This window comes from Crocodylus siamensis, chromosome 13 (genome assembly GCF_052110815.1).
Source record: "Crocodylus siamensis isolate JL-2025a chromosome 13, ASM5211081v1, whole genome shotgun sequence".
Lineage (NCBI taxonomy): Eukaryota > Metazoa > Chordata > Crocodylia > Crocodylidae > Crocodylus > Crocodylus siamensis.
Window position 1 is genome coordinate 8,287,255 of NC_143407.1, and position 10,934 is coordinate 8,298,188.

Consider the following 10,934-nt stretch of genomic DNA (forward strand, 5'->3'; position numbering starts at 1 on the left):
CTGCTTGCCTCGAAATAAATGCTTCAGCTTTAATGACCCAGTTCTCACTCACTGGTGAGTTAGTGAACTGAACAATATGAAGTAAGTAAGACTTATTTGCATACTTAGTTGCATATTTTTTCAGTGTACGATAGTTTTTCAGCAAAGACGATGATTCTGAGTTTCCAATATGATAATTTCATATTTAAGACCTAGCAATGCCAAGCAGGAGTGAAATGTAATGGCAGGCGATGCTGAAGTGGCTTCTCATGCAGTGGGGTTTATTCGGCGGTGTCTCCTTCCAGAGCCAGGGCCTGATTTCCGGAGCCGCAGCACCTATACTTTCCCCCTGAAGTAGTGGGTGCTCTGTGCCTAGGAGGCCTGGGGCTGAGATGCTTCACGTTGGGCTCCCCTGGCACCTAAGTGATCCCCCAAGACAGTGGGGGCCAACCTTTTTGGCAGATGTACCAAATGCCCACCCCATTCACTTCCTCTAACCACTTCGCAGCTCTGCTTTCTGCCCCCCACCATATGCTACCAGTTTCATCTGCTGCTCCGCTTTCCACTTATGCTCCCCCTGTGACAAGCTTCTGTACTGCAGGGGCTGAGGGCTGATCTTAGGCAGATTTTTGTTTTGTTTTTTATTTGTAACCGAAGCCAAAGTAGCCAAAACTGATTCCAAATCCAGGAGTCTGGAACCATAAGCGGCCCTACTACCAGCAAACATCCTCCACTCGCACCTGGGGCTTCAGATGTTTCCAAAACCTTTGGCGGGTGTCCTACTTGCTAGCCCAGGCCCAGAGGCGTGGGGTTGGAGGTCCCCAAGTTTTACTTGCCCTCAACCATAAGGCCTACAAAGCAAGCACGGGAGGAGACTCCCATTTCCATAAACTGGGTTTAAAGCCACTGCACTTCGGCGGGTACCAAACCACGCCAGAATAGCTGTTCTCCTATGAGACAGTTCAGGAAAACTGCCTTCATGGACACAAATACATGGTATTTCCCCAGCCAGGTTAAGAAGCCACTACATCATTAAAATAACTATTTTCTCAACATAGGCCTCATGAAGAAGCCCAGATGTGATGATGATGTGTGCTCCATGCAGGCTGGTAATAATAAGCAAGCATAAATGCTGCAATTACACAGATTTAATCATCATCCCACCCCATATTTTAATGGAGCCTCATAGCGGAGAAGTACTGAGGTACTGAGCTGAAGAATCAGGGCTTCAGTGGGTCTGAACTTGGGTGGCCAAAATATCCACATCCTCTAACATGCTTTGCCTATTTTCACGAAAGTTTGGCTCCCTGTGCTTAATGGCTTGGCTTGGTGCTGGGGATGAAACAATGAGAGATAGTAAACCTTACCAACATGTTAGAAATGGAATATTGTTAGAAATGGAGTATTGTTAGAAATGCACAGCTTGCATCTTGCACCCGATAAGAAAGAAACACTGCCAAGGACTTTGTTCCTTTCCTAGCCTTGCCACAGCTTTTCTTATACTAAATCGCAGACTCTCCCCCAGTTTCTCCCTAGCCTTTCTCATACAGATTACAGAAGCTGGAATTCAACTGACTGTGTCTTTGAAGGGGGGGGGGGGGGGGGGGGGGTTGAACTCTTGGTGACCTATAGTAGTCTCTGAGCATGCTTAATTAGCTGATGCATATTTACCTCTCCGCCCTGCATACTTAAGTAGTTAATTATACTATACATGTGATGTATGTAGTGATGTAACCACATGTATGCTTGTATGAAACGGAAGTGAGCTGTAAGAGTTCCTGTTTCTGCACACGTGCCCAGGAAGAAAAAGATAAATACAGCCTGCAAAATTCCTTTGTGGGTTCAGAGTAATCTGAGTTTTTGACTCTGCTCTGACCCTATTTGCAAGTACACCTTTTGTGCCATCTAATGAGTGTGTGTCTGTGATTTTGGTGGCCTCCAGAGAAACGAACCGCTTTAAGCATCAAACAAGTGCTATCCTGTGCTCTTCATCCAGGTGTCCTTGCCCCCCTTGAAACAGTGGTGAATGTTCAAATTTCAGTTCAGATTAGAGATGCCATTTTCAAGTTTTTTTGAGGAAACCAAACAGTCAAACATTCAACCAAATACATGGGCCTGCCATCACGGCCTCCACCCTGCCAGGCTTTGGCTCTCGTGAGCCTCTAGAAGGGGAGAGTTCCAGCTTTATACCAGAAAAGTAATACAGTGCTCTATAGTAAAAGGCCTAATCCACATTGCTACTGGCCTGATTACTGGAAATCATTTTACTGTTGTACACTGTAGTCTCTTGCCTAGCAACACTGGAGTTTGCATGCATTTATAAAGAAAGGTGTATGAGCAAAGCAGGAAGCCCTCACGGATAAAGCAAAAAACAATATATGCTTATAGGGACAAACGGAGGCAGGAAGACTTTTATTACATTCTTTCATTGCATCATTTAATAATTCATAGATAAATGGGATAAATTGTTCTTCTCCCGACAGGGGGCAGCAGATTCCTCATCCCAAATTGTATTAACACAATAAATTCCCCACAAGGTTCATATCACATGGATGAACACATTTATGTGTTTAGTGCAGTGGTTTTCCACCTTTTTTCATTTACAGACCTCTAAACAATTTTGAATGGAGGTACGGACTCTTTGAATTGCCATTGTGGGTATTCAGCAGGGGTGTGCGAGGCTTCAGACAGAGCTTTGGATCCAGAGAAGCTTCAGATGCTTCAGGGTCTGAAGCAGCACATCCGGGTCGAAGCGCTGGCCTCGTTCGGTTTCCCAAAGCAGTTCAGAGCTTCTAAACTTAGCGGGGTGAAAACTTCAGGGCTGGTAGCTCTTCCTGAGGCTACAAAGCCTGCCAAGTTTCAAGAAGATCAGTGCAGAGGTTTGGGGGGAACTGCCCCTCAAGCTGCGGACAAGCAAAACTGGTGCTGTGGGACTGGCTGTGTCTGTCTTGGGGTGGGGAGGGGAGACACTGCTGCAGGCCTGGCTGCTAAACTGCTGTATTCCCACTTACCAACCAATCACTCATGATTCACTCAGGGACCGGGGACTGAGAGACCAGTTCAGTCCACAGGACCTAGCTACTACCTAATGACTCAACGAGCATCAATTAGCACCGATAAAACCAAGCTAAGGAGAGGAAAGACTCAATACAGACAATCAGTTGCTCCAAGACAGACACAGTCTTGGCACAAGTTTTGCCTGTCAGCAGCTAGGGTGCAGGGCCCCAGAGCCCCCCTGCACTGATCTCCTCCACAGCTGGCAGGTGTCACAGCAGGGGCCACCATCCCTGCAGCTGTCACCCTGCTGCGCCTTAACACATGCAGTGTCACCCATGGCATGAGTTTTGCTTGTCCACAGCTGGAGGTGCAGTTCCCCCAAACCCCTCCACCTATCACCTTGAAACTTGGCAGGCTTTGTGGCCTCAGAAAGAGTCAATTATTTGGTGCAACAAGACCTGAGCTCATGACTCATACTATGGTAATCCACAAGCTCCAGGCATTTGCTTGCTTCAGGATGGAGCCTGGCACACACTGACTTGTCAACTTGATGGGCTGCACCAGTGCAGGGAAGATGAGGGCAGGTGGACCCAGGTTCCTCTCCGTGCAATTTATGCTCGTCTCCCACATGCTCCCCATGGTCCCTCCACCTGACAAAAAATTGGAAGCCCCCTGAACTGGAATCCAGTGCAAAGATGAACTGAATCAAAAAGACAACAAGTAAACACATAACACCCCAAGTCAGCCCTGTGTTTCCTCAAGACATCAAGGCAGCGGCTGACTCCCAGGGAGGCAGCTCTTTCTGTTTGGCTGAACACAGCAAGAGAAAAGGTTTGCTCTGCCCAGCACAATAAAGGTCACATTGTCTTGAATGCAGAAAGGCTGGGATGAATGGAGCTTATGTTTCCCCAAGGGAAGAGAATCCAGCATACTGTCAGAGGGCCACACCAAGGGAGCTCATCCTTCTCTTTGGAGACATAATGCAGTATGGGGCATGCCTTTGGGAGGATCAGACATCTGATCATGTTTGGGAGCAGGAGGCTGTCAGGCAGGAGCGGCATATGAGCCCACTGTACGCATATGCATCGTTCGACTCCATCAGCAACTCCAAGATGACTCTGCACATTGCACCAGACCCATCTTCTCTCCAAACACCTTCCTGAACACGGGGTTTCATATTTACTTAACCATTAAGCCCGAGTCAAAAGCACTTCTCAGCAAGCGCAGGATCTTCCTGTCAGGGCTTGGAATAACAACAGAGTTGTCATGACCCATCTGTCCCACTTAAAGGACCTACATAATGAGTCAAAACAAAGCACTTCATCGAGACACTGTTCACAGTTCCAAAACACTCTGGATTTGACAATGGGGAAAAGCTATAATTATAGCAAGCGCGATTGCTAACAATAATTCTACGTCCAAAACAAAACTATGCGTTTTCTAGACCAGTGAAAAACAATCTCTGACCTGAAGAGCAAGGCACTGGTGTCAGAAGCTGCTGTGTCAGGAGGAGCCCTTGGCCTCTCTCCCCCGCTTCCCCTCAGCTCCCACCCCACTGCACACAGACAGTATGCAAGTGTCAAATGATCTCTGCAGATGAGCACTGTCTCCCATCCTAAAGCCTTCGTGAGCAATGGCTCTGCCTACGCAGCAACACGAGAGGGTGCTGTGGCTATTAGAATAAGGGGCTGCACAGTGCACACTATTGCTTTGGCAGGGGTCGTAGCCAGCACCCAAAGGTGTCTCTTCTCCCCACAATCCATCCCACTGTTGTGCCACCCAGCAGAGAGCTTCCCATCAGGCAGACCAGCCAACAGTCACCCTCCCTCGCTACCGGATTGCCCCTGTGTTCTCCCTCCTGTTATTCACCAGTCCTTCCAGAGTGAGTGCAAGGCAGATTACTTACAAGAAGGGATCAGAGTCAGCCTCTGCCTTTAAACTCAGGCCTTCCCGTGCAAAGAAAAAGAAAAAAAAAGCTGGGGGCTGCTGTGCTCCGGCCAAGGAGAAGCCCCTTTTGTGTGTTCCTGTAAATCTCAAGGCCAATTCTGCTGAGAGATGCTCTTAGATGCTGAATCATCTCCTCCTGCTCTCTGGTGTTAACGCATCTTTCTGATGGCTGAGACCTAGCATAGATAATGAGGCTGGGAGGACTGCTGCAGAGGCTAAACACAGCCCTCCACCCTGGTTTGGAGATTTTCCCCTGGCCCCAGGATTTCAGATCCCAGCATCACCAGGCCCTGCTTTACTCGCAACACAGTTTGGATCTGCCTCGCCACTTATGCATTATTAATTATTGTTATCATCATCTGTCAGAAACAGTCCTGCAGGACTGAGCTGCCTGCTAATTAGTATTTGCCCATGTGTCCTGGTGGTTCATCCTCTGAACTGGCACGTGGGAGACAGAGCTGAGTTCGAAGCCACCTCTCCATCTCTTACTCATCTGCTCAGCAGGTGCTGCCAGCACCATGGAAACCATGTGCATTTGGTCCTTTCCCAGGGTGGGAGCACCTTGCTTTGCAGCCTGAGACGTGGAGGGCTATAGGGTCAGTGAGAGTGTTTCCACTAACTTCAGTGGAGTCTGGATCAGAACTGCTCGCCTGCGCGTCACACGTCTAAGTCTGCTGATCGCTGATGTAGAGTCTTCTTAGCAAAGCTGGCAGAGGTCTGGGCTGCTTGGGAGCAGGAGTGGGCGAGTTGTGGTTTCTTTGAGGGTCCAAGCTATGAATTTCAGTGATGACTGAACTCTCCTATAGATAGCGCTGGATCTGATTCCCTTCTGGTGCTGGGATTTACAGCTCATTACCAGGAATCAGGGAAGCTGCATTCTGTTCTTGACCCTGCGCTGGACTCCTGTACAGCTGCCAGTCGGTGCCATCACTTCTCTGTGCCTCAGTTTCCCCCACTTCCCAAACAGGGAGAACCAAGGCACTTTCCCAAAGTGTGTACAAGAAGGACTCAGTGATGGGGGTTCTCATGGCTCAAAGCTCTCCCTAAAACCTGATAGCCTCCAGGCTTGGGGTCTGGGTACAAGCCAGGTGGTGTTAGTTATTGTTGCATGTTCCTTTGTCCATGTATGAATGGTTCTGCATTTCAGAAGAGAAAAATATAAACTTAAAAATAAACCCAATGCTGTCCTCCTTTTGCCTGCCTGTCCCCTTCCCTCAGTAGCTGGGAGGAAGATTTTTCAAAGCACGCAGCCAGATAACTCAGCTTGCCTGGAGCTGAATTCAGCCAACACAGAATAGGTGTGAAAATCTCCTTTAATCGAGATGGTCAGGAAGCCCCAGTCCTGACTCTCCCGGGCAAATCAACCTGCAACCTTTTCCCAGCCCGCTACCCTGGTTGCTCTTCAGGTCAGTGCAGCGTAGCAGAGGGACACCTGGGTTCTGTGCCTGACTCTGGACAAGCCACTTTCTGGCTCTTTGCCTCAGTTTCCCTAGCTATAAAATACAGCTGGCCTCTTTCTGGAAAGCTGTGTATAAAGAGGGAAGTGTGATTGTCATTCTCCTGCCCAGATACCCAGCTAAAGCAGAGGCCACTCAGGATGAGGACTTAGCCCATGTGATTCCCAACAGCCCTGCCAGACCCCGGCACCTAAAGTGACTTGTGCTTTCAGAAACAGATCAACTCGGAGGCAGACCTGGGCTGGCTGCAGAAGGTTGGAACCTGAAGAGCCTGCTCTATTCAGCGTGGCTGACAGGCGAGCTGTCCTTCCCGGCGGCAAAATGAAACGGGGCTTCATTTAATGGAGCTGCTTAATATTTTATAAAGCAAGTAAAGAAATACTGGTGCTCCTGTGGGGCTCCTGCTCGGCCCGAATGCCAGCCAGCTGCCTGCGAGCTGTGAGCTCCCATGAGCCCAGCCAACGTCTGATGATCATTCGGACAGACAGTGTTTTCAATGCAGAAACGACCCCATGGGGCACGATCAATTATAGCCCCAACCCAGCCTGCTCTTCTGCGTGGCCCCAACCCTGCCAGCCTACAGCAGCTACTACCGGTGGACCTGATGCTGGGGGAAGGGAATCCTTCGGCCTATAAGCACCAGCACACAAACCCAGGAAGAGTCCGAGTGAAGCATGCGGCCATTCATGTAGAGTTCAGCTGGTGCAGAACTGCTCAGCTGATTTCCGGCCAGAGTGCTCAGCTCCCCATACCACTGAAACCTAAATGTTTCGCACCGAGCTAGACACCTTCAGCAGATCTTCATATGAGCCAGATTTCTGGCTCACACAGCATCTGTGCAAGCCCAGGAAACCCCACACAGGGGCAGAGGTCCATCTGGACAGACCAGACGGCAGGATTGAGCTCTTAGACTGCAAACACTTCTTGGCGAGGATCATGCCTATGTTACTCCCTACAGAGGACCATGCGTCAGCTCTGCCAGTGCATTCACTTAATAATTCATTAGCAACCATGCTCAACAACAGTAGTGCTAAATATTATAATGATCAAGAGCTGTGCTGATGCTGCTGGGATTTGAATTGGTTGGGCCAGAGAGGCCCTGTCTTTTCAAGCCCAGTGAAACATCCAATCAAGGAACCAGAGAAAACGAGAGTGGGTCTTTCAGGTCCCTGAGGTCAGTGGATTTTGTCAGGAGAAGAGGCAGATTGTGGGGCTTGGATCAAGCTGGACTCCAGCAGAGACTCTGCAGGGGATTGTTAGGTTAGAAAACCTTCCAATAGACTTTCTTAATCGGGTCAGCGAGAAGCACCATGCCTCATTAGGTTTATCACCTAGAGCTCCAGTTTTAAGGTCTCTGGAAGGGGCTAGCTCTGAACTCCCCTTCTTCAGCTGAGAGTCCCCTCACCAGTGGGTCAGCCAGTCCAAGACAGGAGAGTGGGCACTGCAGCAATACAGGCTGCCACTTTGTTCGCACCCACATTCCCATTTATCTTGGCTGCTACAGCCCTTGTTGCCCAGCGAGGCATACTCTCCATTCCCAGCGATGCCTAACACTGGGCGCATCTACACATTCATTAATGTGTCTTAGGTACTGCACATTTAGTTTAGTACTTGCTTAATAAAGTACTAAACTAAATGTGCAGTAGCTAGAGTTACTGCGCAGTAGCACCGGTGCGCATTTTTTTCTTGAGGCTTACTGCGCATTAGCCTAATAACACTGCACAGTAGGTTATTAGCACAGTTTTAAACTGCCACGCTACTGCGTAGCATTTTTAAGCTAATGCACAGTAAGCATCTTGTGTAGATATGTCCACTGTATGGGACAGGCACCCAGCCTGCCACAACTTGCTCTCTGCCTCAAGGCTTTTCTCATTGGGCAGGCAGATTTCCCAGGTGATCCTTGGTACCTTGCACAGGCATCATGGTTTTCGTGGCATGTGGCCAATGCGCCACTGGGGTGCATCAAAGTCTAAAACCCCTTTAGTACTGGGGCTGCCCACATGACCATCAGAAAAGCCAACCTGGCTTATGGGACCAGACAACATGGCATACAATTTTTTCCAGGCTCTCAGCACTGGCTCAATTTTGCTTCTTTTGTGGTCAGTGCTAAAAACTCCTATTGACCTGACCAAGAGCAAAATTGGGCCACTGTTGGACACTTTGGACAGGTATGGTGGGATTGTCTAAAGAAGATTCATATCAGCAGTATGGAAACAGAGGACAGGGAAAGCAGCCCTGTTTGGGGTCCAGTAGTATTAATGGCACTAGTCTAACATGCGAGATCTCAGAACACTTTGCAATATTTCTGACATTGCTTCGATCGAGGCTTAGAGGAGTGTGGTCCCTGTTATGCAGAGGGGAGAAATGAAGGCACAAAGAATGGAAGTAACTTGCCCCAAATGTCAGGACTCCTGTAGTAGTGCAGGGTACAGCCCTTCAGACTCCTGGCCCTATGCCTTGGCCACAAGACAGTCCTTCCTCTCCAAAAGAAGCCAGTTGGTACAAGAGCTTGTAATCCCACACAGGCACAGCACATCGCATCTGGGGGCAGACACAAACCTGTGTGGAGCCATCACACACTCAGACGTGCGCACCAACACATCACACATCCGGACGTGCACGTACCCAATCTCCCTATCCACAATGGGCACAAACACTTGCTTAGCCACAACTCGTGGCGACGAACGTTTGTTCACCAGAGTGCCCCAAGGGATGACGAGGTCGAACGGCCATAAACTACTACAAGACCGTTTCAGGCTGGACATAAGGAAGAATTTCTTTACTGACCGAGCCCCCAAGGTCTGGAACAGCCTGCCATCAGAGGTGGTTCAAGCACCTACATTGAACACCTACAAGAGCAAATTGGATGCTTATCTTGCAGGGATCCTATGACCCCAGCTGACTTCCTGCCCTTTGGGCAGGGGGCTGGACTCAATGAACTTCCGAGGTCCCTTCCAGCCCTAATGTCCATGAAATCTGTAATAGCTTATATAACCTCCATCAAGAGGTCCTGGCCCTGAGATGCACTTGATGCCCTAGACTTTTTCCATCTTGAATTTCTGTGACCTACAATCCAGGATGACTAATAAATGCAAGCAAATGTCAATCCAGCAACACATGTTTTTCAAGGCAAGGGGGTGAAATCCAATGGGGACAGCAGGGTACTGGGAAACTAGGTCTTGCCCCAGCTAGGGCTGGACTGGGCACCCAGGACCCCTGCATTCTCTTCCTGACGCTGTCAGTGATGTGTTACCTGACCCTGGACAAATCGTCTGCTTGAAGCTACCACGTTTCTCCTTTGTCTGATGGTGCCACTATTATTGCTCTGTCTCTGGGCAGTGATGGGGGTCTCAGCCCATTACTACTTGCATAGCTTTCACATAGAAGGCCCTGGAGACATGGAAAGAATCACTACAGATACAAACTGTAGGAAGACTTAGAGCCTGGAGCAATGCATTTCAGGCAGATTGCAGCTGCCAAAGAGGATCTGTTGCTCGAGGTGGGAAGAAGAGGTGTGAGGATCAAGAAAAAGAAATGACATCATGTTCTGGTTTCTCACAGCTGTTGGAGAAGTCCAGGCCTAGATCTGGGGGAAGCAGGATGAATAATACAGGAGAGAGAAAACTGTCAGACACCCCACAGCACACACACGCGCCTTTCCCAGCAAGGCTTCCTGTAGCCTGACTCAAATGACGGGGAAAGGGGCTGGGGCTGGGGCACATACATTTGCATCAAGCAACTGATCTGGGAGGAGGAGGAAATTTATAGCCTTTCATCTCCATATCCCAGTGAGGATAGAACGAGCCCCAGGGCCTGTGTCTGGAGCCCCTTCTGTACCACAGGGTAGAGTCGCACGGCCCAAAACCCTGGACTGGAGCCCCCCCACCCTGTGTCAACTGTGTCCTCTCAATGCATCTTCTCTCCCCGCTGCATCTCCAACAAAACTGGAGCACAGGTGGAAAGGCTGCTCTGGGCCCTTGGTCCTGGGAGCATAAATCTCCCCGCTCCGGCAATGTCATGCAGCCAAATGCAAATCCTACATATGGAAACAAGGCCTGCAGACCCTTCCAAAGGTCCACCCCCCTGGAAAGAAGCATCTCTGAAAGAGTTTCAGGGGTCACAGCAGGTAGCAACTCAGCACAAGATCCCAGGGTAAAGATCTACTGCAGTCCTTGGATGTAGAAACAGGGGAGCAGGTGTAGGGAGGTGATCTTGCCTATGCTTACAGCAGTGGTGAGCCCATTACTGGACCACTGAATGCAGTGCCAGTGAGCCTGTGTGATGCGGGATGCTGAAATACTGGAGAGAGCCCAGAAAAGAATGATTCAAGAGCTGGAACAAGTCCCCAGTGGTGAAGACCAAAAGAGCAAGATCTCTTCATCCTACCGAAGCAGAAACCAGCAAAGTGATTGGCTGGTGGTGCAGAAGTACTAGCAAGGGGAGAAAAGAGCAGCAGATACTAAAAGGCTCTTCCAGATAGCGGAGACAAGCTGAGCAAGAGCCGATGGCTGGAAGCTGAACCAGCTGCACTCGAAGTAGAACCAAGACCAGCCT